The sequence below is a fragment of the Saccostrea echinata genome, unplaced genomic scaffold (genome assembly GCF_033153115.1).
Source record: "Saccostrea echinata isolate AGI-Se365-2 ecotype Australia unplaced genomic scaffold, CSIRO_AGI_Sech_v1 ptg000009l, whole genome shotgun sequence".
In the NCBI taxonomy this organism is placed as follows: domain Eukaryota; kingdom Metazoa; phylum Mollusca; class Bivalvia; order Ostreida; family Ostreidae; genus Saccostrea; species Saccostrea echinata.
Window position 1 is genome coordinate 32,749,188 of NW_026889758.1, and position 15,868 is coordinate 32,765,055.

General features: G+C 33.5%; 1 pseudogene; it reads right to left on the reverse strand.

The window, feature by feature from the left end:
- Nucleotides 1-4,487: 4,487 nt before the first annotated feature.
- LOC133182659 (short-chain collagen C4-like) lies at nt 4,488-8,725 on the reverse strand (annotated as a pseudogene).
- Nucleotides 8,726-15,868: the final 7,143 nt, after the last annotated feature.

The following is a 15,868-nucleotide window of genomic DNA, read 5'->3' on the forward strand; positions in this document are numbered from 1 at the left end:
TTTAAATTAAATGTTTAATATATTTAAAAATTTTAATATCAGTTATTAATTTGAAGAAAATTTCTATGAGTAAATATAGAAATACTTATAACTATTCATTCAGATTGTTTTATGTAAACAATTGTTCCAGACACAGAATTATTTTAATATGTATATAGAATTAATAAAACTAAAAACTGTACATGTACCTTATTATAAAGCTGCTTTCATATGATGGATGTATTTGATTAAATAAACTATGCAACTGATCATCTTTGTTTAGTGTCAATTCCCTGCTATTGATACACTATATAGAGTGTGTGTGACGGTACATATTGTCGTTTTTGTACATATTGTCGTCGGCGACAATATATACCTACCCTCACTGCAAATATTGTCGTCCATCGGTACATAGTTTCGCCGGCGACAATATGTACCGAGACGAGCCTTATTTTCCTCCTGCATAATGGACGACAAAATGTACAGTCAAGCACCAGTACATATTGTCGTCGGCGACAATATGTACAGTCAAGGTCGGCATATATTGTCGTCGATATATTGTTTTGGCGAATATTTACTAGAGAAAAGAAAGAGAGATTGACAAACACACGCACAGAGGGAGACAGACAGCGTTACTCGCAATACTGTAGAGAGAAAACTTTTTGGTCAGAAAATTGTGTCCAGAATTGATGTACATCACTATGATATCAAGATACCGTAATTCTTGAGATATCCGATAAATCACCTATTCTTTTTTTCTTGTAATATATACTTGGAGATTGAATACAGGTATTTTTTTTTGGTTCAGTAGTTTTGATTATTTGGAAATTATTTTTTGCGTTATTCTTATATACGATCATGTGCCGATATAATATTATAAATATAATTTATTGTTAATAATAATATATGAATAACGCGAGAAATAACATTTTTAGATCACCTGAACTGGAAGTTCAAGTGGGCTTTACTGATAACATATTGTCTGACCGTCCGTCTGTCTGTAAACTATTCATAATTTCAGCTTCTTCTCAAGAACTACTGGGTCAATTTCAACCAAACTTGCCACACTTGCATCCGTGGACAAAGGGGATTCAAATTTGTTCAAATGAAGGGTCAGGCCCTCTTTCAGGGGAACTAGTTAAGAATAAGTGAAAATTTAGTGACCTTTAAAAATCTTCTCAACAACCACTATGTAAGAAAAGTGGAAACTTGTGTGAAAGCTTCATTATAAAGTGTAGATTAAGTTTTATTCAGATCATGTCTCTCGGGGGATAGGTGTGACTACGATATATGATCTAAGTTTTTCATAAAATATTTAGAAAAAAAAAAAAAAAAAAATCTTTTCAAGAACTATTGGGTCAGAAGAGATGATACTTATGTGAAAGATTCATAGGGTACGTTCAATTTTGAGGTGCTGGCACAAAAAAGATCCCTCACTGCTCAATGATCCTGAGTGCCATGTATAGGTCTAAATTTGCAGCCCTCCACCGGTAAGTGGTGACGTCTCAATATGAATGAAAAAATCTCGAGAGGGACGTTTTAACAACAAACAAACAAAAAAAATCAATTTTCTTCAAATCATGACCCCAGGGGTAATGTGGGGCCACAATAGGTGATCAAAGTTTTACATAGGGATATATAATATACAGAAAATCTTTAAAAATCTTCTCAAACACCAAAGACAGATGTAGCACTCCCCCCCCCTCGCTTGGTGTTTGTTTTTGTTTTGTTTTGGGTTTTTTTTTTTTGTTGTTTTTTTTTTTTTGCTTTGGTAAATTCTGTTTGTTTAACTTGTATATACTTAGTTCACAGGTAAAATTTCATAATTAAATAATTAACTTAATATATACAATAACACTGATGGAAATGAGGGAAGGTACACATTGTCGCCGGCGACAATATGAACAGGACGACAAAATGTACCGTCACAATCACGCTGCATGAAATAGCATACGAGACACGTCAGTGTGATTCTCACACCAATTACATTCACAAAACTACCAAAAATCAAGAAAAGACATCTTTAAACAACAATATCTCTGGTGCGACAATATGTACAGTGAGGGTGAGGCACATAATGTCGCCAGCGCCATGTACATATGTAACTTTTCAGTCGGCGACAAAATGTACCGATGGACGACAATATGTGCAGTGAGGGTAGGTACATATTGTCGCCGACGACAATATGTACAAAATGACAATATGTACCGTCACAGGTACAGGTGGCAGAGGATAGTTTTTTTTAATGCCAAACATGTGCCGAGGGGGTACACATATACATGCGATCCATAAAAACATGTACATGGGGACAGTTTTCCAGGGGCTAATTAATTACACTTCATATGCCCATGGCTCACAAATTATGTCAACAAATTACATGTAATCTGTGTATTAGAGTGCACATGTACCAAAAATGCACCTGGGGACTCCCCAAATTTTGGCTTGTTTTTCCAAGATTTGGGCCTCATTCATACCCATACAACCCACCCCCAGGCCCGAGCGAGCAGGATAAAACACCCAGTAGTCTGTAAATCAATGCAAGCCCTAATAAAAATTCACCAATTGATATGGGGTCATTCACCTTCCCTCTGAGATACACACCTTCTTCTAAGGCCTACTGCATTTCAGCTGAATTTCCTCTGCAACTGACCACGTGTCTTAGTTTCGCATTTACAACTCTGTATATGATAAGAGTCATAGTGACACCTACATGTTGCACATCATTTTTTTTCAGCAAGCACTCTGCTACACTGCAAATGTGTCCCATAATTATTCTAATCATTTTTCTACATAAAATATCACATCAAACAGGGGATATCTCAATTTTTTAAGAAATTTGACCGGGTCTTTAGTACGAAACTATCCCCTGCCACCTACATATTGTCGCCGACGACAATATGTACAAAACGACAATATGTACCGTCACAGTGTGTCAGTGACAGAATGACCGTGTATACTGTTTACAATAATTATGCGATGATAAGCAGCACTATGTGTAAAACACACAAAGCAGAACAAACACTAGCTGAACTAATCAGGCCACCGGCCATCCCTGAACTGTAAATTGCGCAGAGTTCAAAAATCGATACTTATTGTTTTATTTGTACAAGAAATACAGTGTGATGTGATTTATTTTCTTATTTTCACAATACTGAGTAAATATATGTAATCAAATAGTTAAAAAAAACAAAAAACAAAAAACAACAACAACAACAACAACGCTTAATGTGGCCTACATGCATGTATTACTGTAATTTTGTTCAGCGTTAAATTTTCCTGCAACCTTAATCATCCTACAGGCTGGTATTACACCGCATAAAATTCGGCAAATGTTTATATATATATCATTTATATAAGGATACTTATTTCCAAAAATAAGACATAGAATGGTTCTGATGGCCTCAGACAAGGAAGTTAGTATTTATAATGTTTCCAAATGCAGGATTCCGTTGTTTTAAATGCAGTGGACTGTGTAGAATTCAAAACAAAATAAATAAATTTAAAAAAAATTTAAAAAATAAAAAAAACATCTAGCTTGTAAGTAATGTATTAATGCTAGAAAAAAAATAATATGCGATGCAGAGAGAAAATTACAATTATAATTTATTTTTTTAAGTTGATAGTTTATCCAGAGGATGTTTGAATAGAATTACAAATGTACGATTTGTAAGGCTGTAATTTTCACATTACTGGCATTTTAAAATTAAGATAAAATATATAGAGATTTGCATTCCTACATAAGAGATATGAAGTAACTATTCTTAATTAAAATCTTAAGGTGGGGTTTTTGTCTAGTTTCTGACTAAATATTCAAAGTATGTTGGCTACATTATCTTTTATATTTAGATGTTAAATATTTAAAAAAAAAAAAAAAAAAAAATTACGTCGCGGGTTCGAATCCCACTGTGGGACGTGGAGACCGGTCCTTCGGATGAGACCGTATAAACCGAGGTCCCGTGTCGCAGTAGGTGCTGGCACGAAAAAGATCCCTCACTGCTCAATAGCCCTAAATTCCGAGCATAGGCCAAAATTTGCAGCTCTCCACCGGCAAAGTGGTGGCGTCTCCATATGAGTGAAAAATTCTCGAGAGGGACGTAAAAATAACAAACAAACAAACAAACAAAACAATTTTAAATAGGAATAGTAAACCGAGTTTGAAATCTAAGAGGAATTATACTTTTGGCGAAACGGCGGCATATGAAAATATCTAATTTTCCGCTTCTCAGAAAGACAGAATAACAAATTTAGTAAACATTTTTAAACAATCGAAGATGTATAGGAATTTTCTTAAATAACTAAAATTAAATTACTATGGATTTAAGTTTTGTATCAAATAAATACGATTTCCCAAAAAAATACGATCTTTTTAGCTTTTGAAAGCTTCCAATATTAGAACGGTTTATGTATATTTTTTATGCAACAGCTGCAACATTAATTACGTACTCGTACGTGCTCGTACCATACTAACAACCAAAGAAAGCATTTTATCATTTGATTGAACATAAGAACTACATGGTGCAAACTACACAGGGAACAATTTGCGAATTCTGAGATGGAGGACAAGGTAAAGAACCACACACTGTTTGAACTGGATAAAACAATCTGCCATCGTTATTGGATTGTCGGGCACCGTCTGTCATATATTCAGGGTTCTCGTCAAAACACAGAAAATCAGAGGCAAAAATGTTCGCGATAATCTGACATTAGAAAACCCCCAAACTGCTTTGTCCAAGTTGGTGGACAAGAAGACTTTGCTGGAATCATGATTGAAGTTGAAGCATGTGTAGAAACACAAACCGCACAAGGAACGTCACCGTTGCTGGCGATACCTTTGTAGTAAAACTCGTACTCAGATCCATATATGTAACTATAGCCATTCACAGGAACACCAGTTGGTGATGGATCGGGATAATGTGATAAACACAATGTATTTACTCCCCCTCCTTTCTCAGTGAAACGTTTTCCACCTGCGAAACCTTTGAATAAAACAAACTTCGGAAAATCGGATCTTTCAGGTTTTGCTAAAGCATCGTATACAACGGGTAACGTGGGGAAGTCGCTAAAAAGTATGAGGGAGACGTTTCCAACGTATGGGGGAGTACTAGTATATCTTAACTGCTTCGGGACAGGAGGAATGTGTGTAACGTCTTTTTCGGTTTTTGTAACAGGTTTTTACCAAAAATAAATATGGCACGAAAGACAGCCATAGTTAAGCTTTGTCCAGGTTTTTGATCTGGCTACCATGTACGTCTAGTATTCTCAAACACTTCGAAACTATTTGATAGATTTCATATTCACGGCGTTCAAGTAGTCAAAACATGAATGTTTTGCACAATCTAATAAGACTTGCATTCGTTTTAAAAAAACTTAACCAGTCTTTGGGGATTTTATTCTCTTCATATAGTAATTGTTGCGAAGGGGGGAGTAGTTTTGAGGAAAATGAAACGCATCGGGTAGTCGCACAATTATAGTTCTTCGAAAGTTATAGATCAAGTTTGCATTTCATTCCACTTCATTGATTTTTGACGGAATTATGGCATTTTCAATTTTTAACGGGAACCAGATTACACTTGCCGGTAGGGGACTAGTATTGCTAATGCAATACTCTCAGAATGCTCGTTTTTAAGAGGGAGATGGGGGGAGGGGCTCTTGTCAACTTGTTGGGAGTAAAAGTTAGAGGACTTCTGAATTTTTGTGGTGTAAGTAAATTTTTTTGTTTCCCCAATTATATGTACCAGTACTACATCGCTTATTTTATTTAATTAGGCTGATTTAGACAGAGAGCAGATGTTCCTATTATTTTATCTTGTTAAAAACATTTAAAAAACATCCCAAAAAGCATCTTCTCAATGTCAAGGTTTTGTGATATTCGTTCCTCTACACAAACTCTTGGCAAACGTCCCTATATAAAAGTCGGGCTGGAAAGCTACTATTTCATTTGTTCCCCTCAAGGACTGGGAATCATTCAGAAAATTGTGAATAGTTACACCAAATAAATATCGGAGATTAATTTTGTAAGAATTCTTCTTACAATCACAGAATATATATGTCAATGTTTTAATTGCTGCATTTAAAAGATAAATGATTTCTTTTGCTGTTTCAACTTTCTGAACCCCGATGCAAGTCTGATTAGATTGTGCAAAACATTCATGTTTTGACTACTTGATCGCCGTGAATATGAAATCTGTCAAATAGTTTCGAAGTGTTTGAAAATACTAGACAAGGTAGCCGGATCAAAAACCTGGACAAAGCTTAACTATTGCTGTGCCGATGGTATTTTTTTCATTAATGACTTAATCATGGAAAATGGCGATTTCATGAATTTCATCCAATTTAAAAATACATACAATTTAAACATAAATTTCGTTGAATATAACGGACTATTATCAGCAATCCCTAAACATTGGAAGCAAACGATTAAACATCACCAAAAATTGAATGAAATTAAAAGTGAAAATATTTTGAAACTTCAAAAAAAATATGAAAGTTACAAAACACTTTTATAAAAAGTTTTTTGAAAAGATAACAGAGTTCCCCTCAATGGCTTTAAGGAAATGGGAGGAAAAACTTTCAGTACATTTTAATGAAAATAAATGGAAAAACTCTTTTTCTTTACCCTATTTAACAACAAAGGACACAAAGCTTCGATGCTTTCAGTTTAAGCTTTTACATCAAATATTTTTTACAAATAGCAAACTTATGAAATGCAAATTAGCTGAAACAGAACTTTGTTCTTTTTGCCATGATACTAAAGAAACAATTACCCGGTATTCATCTATTGTGCTTGTGTCCTTATTCCGTTACTTCATGGTCTAATGTAAGAGATAAACTTCGAAATACATGTGGTTTAATAATTAAAATTACTGCTGAAGAAATCATATTTGGATATAAAAGTTCTAGTGAAACTGATTTCAGAACTTTGAACATAATTATTCTGGTTGCAAAGCAATATATAATGAATTGTAAATGGAAAAATATAACACCGTCTTTTTATGCTTATTTGGAAGTACTTAGATATTATAGAACTATAGAGCTTTTTTCCTCCTTTTCTCTCTCTCATAAGAAAGCAGACATGATAAAGCAAAGTTGGGATTTTTTGAAAACATTTCTCAGTCAGTGAAGGTTTAAATGTTACGAAAAAAAAAATGCTGTCTATTTTTCAAAATTGTTCAAATGGATCTCTTTTATCTATCATATAGAATATTTGTTCATTTGCCATTCTATTGTAGTTTTGTAATGTCTGTATAAAAATGCATGTTATGACGGAAATAAAATTATGAATGACCAAAAAAAAAAAATCTTACCAGGTCCCAAACACGAAATATCTAAATACATGTACATGTAATACTACTTATGTCCAGCTTAAAATCAAGGAAGAACACGATGTGTTTGTGAAACACTGATGCCCCCGTATGGCAACTTATGGCAGGTTAAACTTTCTCAAATGCAAATCAAATATGTTGGTACCCAAAGTAAGGTCTTGTCTCGAGGAATATATCTGTGAAATATGAAAACCCTAGCAGCAACCATTGAATAGATATGGAAAAGGTTAAGGTTTTTCAAAAGTAAGACATTAGTCAAACATCAAAGTCAAAATTAATGGTGCCCAAGGAAAAGGCTTCTCATAAGAAATAAATATGTGAAATATGAAAGCCTTAGCACCAATCGTTCAAAAGTTATGGCCAAAGTTAAAGCTTTTCAAATGTACGTCAAACTCCAAGGTCAGGGGTCTACAATTGTTGGTATGCAAAGGAAAGTCTTATCATAAGGAATACACCTGTTAGTAATGAAAGCCCTAGCACTAACTGTTCAAAAGTTATGACCAAGGTTAAAGTTTTCCAAAAGCATGTCAAACTCCAAGGTCAAGGTCAAAGATGTTGGTATCCAAAGGAAGGTCTTGCCAAAAGGATTACATATGTGAAGTATGAAATCCCTAGCAACAACCATTCAAAAGTTATGGCCAAGGTTAAAGTTTTTCAAAAGTAGGTCAAACTCCTTGGTCAAGGTCAAAGGGTCAAATTTGTTGGTATTCAAAGAGAGGTCTTTTCACAAGGATTACCCAGGTCGAATATTAAAGCCCTAGCACCAATTGTTCAAAAGTTATGGGCAAGGTTAAATTTGGGTAAAATTTTGCAAAGCTGGGTCAAACTACAAGGTCAAGGTCAAATATGATGAAAAGAAAGGTCTTATCACAAGGAAAACACGTGTGAAATATGAAAGCCATAGCTTCACCCGATCACAAGTTTTGGGCAATGTTAAAGTTTTTGCGGACAAACAGACAGATAAAAGGACGGACAGGGCAAAATCTAAATACCCCCGAATCTTCGATACGGGTTTAAAAAAATACCATATGAATCAGCCACAACTGGAGCAAATTTTCTTAGATTAAAATGATAAATATATACAATTTTATTCGATGTTTTATATTGAGTTGATATTCTTTATGCCTGGCATCATTACCATTGTAAACCAGGGATGTACCGTTACTCCAGGACATGTCTTCTTCCCCCATCGTATAAAAGTTGCTGCTGTGCAAAAAAGAACAGTTTCATTAAATTTGTGTAAAATATAAAAAGATACTCTAGTAAATATGCAAAAAAAAACAACATATACATAATAAACAAGTACATGTCTTTGTCATTTGCTTAACTTTATGAGGACAATACTTGCTTCATATTATCATTTATCTGATAACAGATGACTCGTGCTCCCCCTTCTCTTAACCTTGGTGATAAACTTTTGACATTGTTGATATGACATTGAATTCTCAAAATAATGACATACCTAAATATCATGAGCAACAACAAGCAAGTTTACAACAAAACTGAATGTTTATTGAAAGGTTTCAGAGTTATATAAAGCTGTATTCAACTTGTGATCATCAATACTCTAAATTTTGAATTCATTTAAATCAAATCAAGGTATCAATACCGGTATTTATGGACAGGACACCATTTTAACACATGATATCGTTAAGTGACCTTAACCTTTGAAGTATGCACTTGAGTTAACATCTTTATATTTACATCCACTGAATATTTTCTCTTTTATTTCTAAAGAAAACCACTGCCGTTTATCAGTTCATGAACAACACTAGGCATATCACCTGTACAGATTTCTTGATCAGTGACTGTTCCATCAATGAAACGTAATATGACGTACATATCAATAATACAATAGTTAATCTTTTTAATCCTACTTCAAATGATTATTTATACAGATATAAATATAAACAATAAAATGTCTTTCTTTAGTTGTTAGTTCGGGAATTAACGTCGCAGCTATTGCAGAAAAAAATTACATAACCCGCTTATGCGGTCATCAGTTGTTTTCATTGAGGGGACACAAGCATGTAGTATCTATGTTTACTATAGTAATCTATATATCGGCAAAATTATTGGGGGGGGGGGAGGGGGCACGGCCCCCCCCGTGCCCCCCGGTTCCTACGGCCATGCTAAAGCTTTGAATTCATTTCAATCAGCGGTCCGAGAGTAATGATCCGGAAAAAAAACCAGGCTTATTCAGAGAATTTGTGTCTTCTTAAAGACATCGTCCGAAAACGAGTGTTACACACGAACAGAATGTACAATTAATGTATGAATTTATGAAAAACAGAAGTTCATGCATTCTGTTTGTATGTAACACTTCCGTTTGCAGATGATTTCTCAAGAAGCCTTTCAGCTTTTACAATGAAATTTTATACCATAACTCCCTATGGCCTAAAGAAGACCCATATTTGACTTTGAGGTCAAAAGGTCAAGGTCATAAAATCATTCATTCTGTTTGTATTTAACACTTTCGTTTCCGGGCGATATCTTTAAAAGTCTTTGAGTTTTTGCACTGAATTTTTTTTTCAATAAAGTTTAATATCACAACTCCTTATGACGTAAAGAAGACCCCTATCGATTTTGAGGTCAGAGTCAATGTCATAAATTCATACATTCTGTTTGTGTTTAACACTTTCGTTACCGGACGATATCTTTAAAAGTCTTTGAGCTTTTACAATGAAATTATATATCACAGCTCATTTTTTCCTAAAGAAGACCCCTTTTGATTCATACATTGCAAATTGCATTTTCCAGATGATAACTTTAGTTTTCTTTGAGCTTTCTTCGATAAGATTTCATATCACAACTCCCTGTGGTCTAAAAAAACCTATTGATTTTGAGGTCAAAAGGTAAGAGGTCAATTTCTTCCACCCTCTTCTTTTTTTCCTTAAGCGGGGGGGGGGGGGGGGGATTCTCTGAATTAGCTTGTTCTTCTTAATTTCATACGGGAAACATAAAACAGCTATTCATCTATATTCTATATAACTGCAGATGGGGTTTCTGCATAACACATTTCCTGCCAAAAAGAGTTTTTGTTATTTACAAGCCTGTGGTATGTAAATCACTTTATTAAGAATATGTTTTTTATGTTAAATTCCACAGGAACTTGTGTCTGTAATATTTTTAACCCATAGTATAATAATAACACAAGGCATCTCACTCCAAATTACATGGAGTATCCTCTTCCCTAGAATCACAGTCATTTACACTTAAGAAAATCCTCTGACAAACGGCGCAGTGTTTATTACAATTCTTTTCTACGATAAATTATATGCACAACCATATACGACATGCTTGTTTTCATTTTCTTTTATTTCTGAAAATTTGTCTCACATCATGAGATGGTATGTACTATAAGCTTTGATGGAATATGTTCCTCGATTTTGATTGGCTAAAAATCTGTTTCTAAAATTACGTCGGAAAAAAATCGTAATGTTTATGGAGAATAAAACATAAACAAATTTTATTTATTCACTGCAACATTTAAAAATTGGAATTGGTTTCTTTTTACCTCTAATTTTGAAATTTTACTTTCTGTCCGAGATTAGTACATACCACTTCATAGTGTGAGACGAATTTTCCAGTCGGCGAGCAGAGTTTTGACGCTGTTTACTGGGGTAAAAGAAAATAAATACAAGCTTGCCATATATGGTGGTGTATATAAACTATTGAAGAAGAGAATGGTAAAAAAACACTTTGTCTGTGCATATTGTCTGAAAGTGTAAATGACTGTGATTCTGGGGAGGGGTACTCCATGTAATTTTGAGTTAGATACCTTGTGTTCTTATAATATGGGTTAAAAATTTGTTACAGAAACAGGTGCCTGTGTTAGTTTCCTCAAAAATCAAATGATGGCTTTGCCACAAAAGAAAATAGTTTACTTTGCAAAGTCTATCCCTAGACATTGCTTTGATCTTCTATTATAGAAAGAAAAAAACCTTAAATTCCCGCTATAAATTTTTTCTGAAATTTTAAGTCAAGGAGAACTGAAAAAGAGAAAATTTACAGACTAAAAGAAAAAACAATCACGAATGTTACATTAAATTTGTAATACATGTACTACAGGAATCACACGTACGTCGCTTGTTAAATATCTCCAAAGTAAACTGATAAGTATAGTACACCTCATAATTAAAATTTATTGCAAGTTCTCTTTGTTTTTATAAGAGGTACGCTTTAACTGTTTACCAGTCACGGGTCACTGACAAGATGCATTCAAATGGCGTCAGTAAGAAATCATTAGCGGGTAATTAATGCACTACCATCATGAAAAGAAAGCCACAAATGCGAGCGTTTGATATCCTGTATTTAGATAAAATGTGCAGTAAATATCATATTTGAAATCAAATATATTGAATAAATACACATATATTTATAACTGTGTAAATGTTAATGATTCAATAATTCGTTGTATAATGGGGATAGTGTAGCTTAAATATTGTACCAGAAGTCTCTGACGAGACTGTAGCTCTTCTGGTTGTACTTATAAAGGAAGATAAAAGTAGCACTTGGACTTTAAACTTTGCAACAGCAATAAATAGAATAATGATCCATGGTTTAGTCTCTTTTTGTGGCAAGATTTATTATTAAATCAGACTTAAACTGTAGGAGGAGTAGCCTTTTAAAACAATTTTACAGAAATTTCGATTTAAGTAACCATGGCAACATCTATCAACAAAAATCAAAAACAATAACACCAATTATGTATCTCAGTGTAGTCTACTTGTATGCCACGTTATACTGAAATCAGACAAAAAGTGTAGGAGGAGTAGCGTTTTGAAAGTATTTCAAGAAAATTTCTATTTTTAGTAATCATGGCAACACTGTTCATCGAAATCCAAAACTGGTAAAGAGAATTATGTATCTTATTGTAGTTTACTTGTGTGCTAAGTAATACTAAAATCAGACCAAAACTGTATAGGAAGAGAAGCATTTTGAAGGTATTTCAAGGAAATTTTTATTTTTAGTAACCATGGCAACAATCCTCGTCGAAATCAAAAATCGATAAAAAGAATTATGTATCTTAGTGTAGTCTACTTGTTTGCCAAGTTATACTAAAATCGGATCAAAACTGTAGGAGGAGTAGCCTTTTGAAAGTATTTCACAGAAATTTCTATTTTTAGTAACCATGGCAACAACGTTCATTGATATCAAGAACCGATACACAGACTTATGTATCTTAGTATAGTCTACTTGTGTGCCAAGTTATATTGAAATCAGACCAAAACTGTAGGAGGAGTAGCGTTTTGAAAGTATCTCACAGAAATTTCTATTTTTAGTAACCATGGCAACACCGTTCATTAAAATCAAAAACCGATATACAGAATTATGTATCTTAGTGTAGTTTACTTGTGTGCCAAGTTATTTTGATATCAGACCAAAACTGTAGGAGGAGTAGCATTTTGAAAGTATTTCCCAGAAATCTCTATTTTTAGTAACCACGGCAACACCATTCATTGAAATCAAAAACCGATATACAGAATTATGTATCTTAGTGTAGAACTGTGCATGGTGTAAAATCTTTATTAATGATTGAATTTTCCTGAAATTTGGCATAATGTCACTACATAGTCTGTAGTATGACTTAGGATGTAAAATGTTGTAAAATCCAGAAAATACTTTTTCATATTGGGTACATACCTCTAATTATTTTTAGAATCGGTAGGAGAAGAAAGTAGTGCAGAAAAAATTACAAGTTCCTTAATTTGTAGACCTGAATAAAAAAAACTGTGATAAGGTATTAAATTGAGCCTCATACTTGTTGATAAGGAGTATGTTCCCTTGCAAAAAAGCTTGTCAGATGTAATTTATCAAGAAGATCAGCAGAATTATTTTATGTATTATAACACCAGTGAGAAGTCTTGAAATCCCCTACTTTCACTTTCATTTTCAGAGGTTAACGCAGACAGACGCATTTTGCCGGAAAACGAATCTGACATGCCACCTCGAGATTTTAACCAAGGAAAGACAACTTGATGTGCTTTGATTTGAGGGGTCACTCAATGCTGAACGAAAATTAGGGACATTGCTATGTGAAGAAACGTTAACATTGCCGCCTATGGGAAAACAATTAGTGGGCTGTACCCAATATGAGGAGCCTATTGGTAAGAGAAAATTCTCATAGATCATTACTTTGTTTTGAACTCGTTGTTTACTATCATTTCCAATTGTTTAAATTTATGAAAGAAGCAAATTTGAATTTGTTTATACGTATTTTGAGACAAATCGATTTGTTAATCCCCCCCCCCCCCCCCCAGGAACAGACAGCTTATGCTCATATCTCCCATTGTGTACAGATGTAGCATGTAAATTAAATGTATCGATTTTATACAATTTATTAATTCAGAGCCATTAATAGATATTTAGAAAAGGAACAATTATTTTAGAAGTACATCCACCACTATTGTTTATTTTCAATACACAAAATTTCACAAATGAGGTCGGAATCGGTAATCAGTGAACTTCAAGGTCAAAGTGAAAGTAGAATGGCAGTTAGTTATCAAAACTGCTTAGTGCTACCTAGTGCAGAGTCTTGCAGTATGTAGGTGATATGCATTTGTCATTTTATGAAAGAGGTAAAGAAAAAAAGGTTTCCATGCCTTATCACAATATTTGTAAATGAAAACTTTTATTTTCATGGAATAGAATTACATGTCAGCGAGGACATACATATGTAATTCTTTCAAAGAAGTCGGTCAGGCTACAGTTGTGTAGAAGTTAAGCAGTGTGTGCGTGAACATGCACACTAACATTTTTTTTTTATTTTATTAACTGCATTACATGTATTTGTCTAATGTATAATTATTGTCAGTAAACATGCTTTTTACCTGTATTATTAATTTACATGTAATTTAACAATGCTGAGACTAATAAGTGCAAATTCATAATTTTCAATTGATATCAAATTATGGGCATAAAAGGATTATGGTAGGATTTGTTTGTTTGACGTCTGTCTGTGAATGTTTTAGGTGCTTTATGATGCTGATTTATTATTGCACCATTTTTAAAATTGATTTTTTTTAGGATCATGGTGATACAGGACAATGTCGAGGTTCATGCAGATGAGGTCGGAATCTTGAGTCTTCACATGTAAAATGATGGCAGTACTTTTAATATGTAAGTTGAATTTTCTAAAGCTTCTTTGTGTGTGTATGTGTGTGTCCGGGGGGGGGGGGGGGGGGGGGGGGGGGGGTGTTAAAGCTTAGAAAATGTAGATTTTAAATATTTGAGCTATAAAAGTGACCATCAAACTAATCTGTACATGTATGCTATATATTTTACAGCTAATATATTTTAAAAAGAATTTCAAAACAATTACATTCATAGTGTTGTGTATGATAAAATATTAAGATTAACAAATATAAGAGTTGAAATTTCTTTAATATTTATCAGTCAGAATGAGCGACTTGTAAGGAAATTCAAAATTTTCAAAGTTCTCTTTTATTTTCCTACAAATTACAAAATGGTTACCATGGAAACAAAACATTTTCTGTAGACTATTTATTTGATCTGCTCATGCAAGTATTTTTATCATTTTATAGTTGTAATGAATATTTTAGTTTTAATTTCATGTTTAATTAAAAGTACGGGAAAAGTAACACTACATGTGTAATAAGCAATCCATTATTATGATGTCATTATGACATCATAGATGAGTGAACTTGCACTGGCGTAAAAATTGCTTTGAAACAGATGAATGTACACAAGAATATAAAGGCTTATAACTTTTTTATTGCTACACCAATTTTCCTGAATGATACATCAATGGACAGGAAATAATCAGTACTTTCTATTTTTACCACTTTCGGGGTATTTGTAAACTTAATTTTTTTGTTAATCATGGAGAAACGATGAATTCAAGGGTGAGGGATGATAAAATTTTGTGCAAAAATGCATTGATTTTTTGAACTAAGAGAAATTGACCCATATGAGTTCTTGATTGTGATTTTGCTTGATGTATTTAAAGTTTTGAAAGAGAATAAAAGTGGTATAAGTTTATTAATAAGCTAACCGATGACTTAAAATTTGGGTGCAGTTGTGGCTAGATGGAAGCATTTTAAAAGAATTTTGCATACAGAACTGTGCATGGTGTAAAATCTTTATTAATGATTGAATTTTCCTGAAATTTGGCATAATGTCACTACATAGTCTGTAGTATGACTTAGGATGTAAAATGTTGTAAAATCCAGAAAATACTTTTTCATATTGGGTACATACCTCTAATTATTTTTAGAATCGGTAGGAGAAGAAAGTAGTGCAGAAAAAATTACAAGTTCCTTAATTTGTAGACCTGAATAAAAAAAACTGTGATAAGGTATTAAATTGAGCCTCATACTTGTTGATAAGGAGTATGTTCCCTTGCAAAAAAGCTTGTCAGATGTAATTTATCAAGAAGATCAGCAGAATTATTTTATGTATTATAACACCAGTGAGAAGTCTTGAAATCCCCTACTTTCACTTTCATTTTCAGAGGTTAACGCAGACAGACGCATTTTGCCGGAAAACGAATCTGACATGCCACCTCGAGATTTTAACCAAGGAAAGACAACTTGATGTGCTTT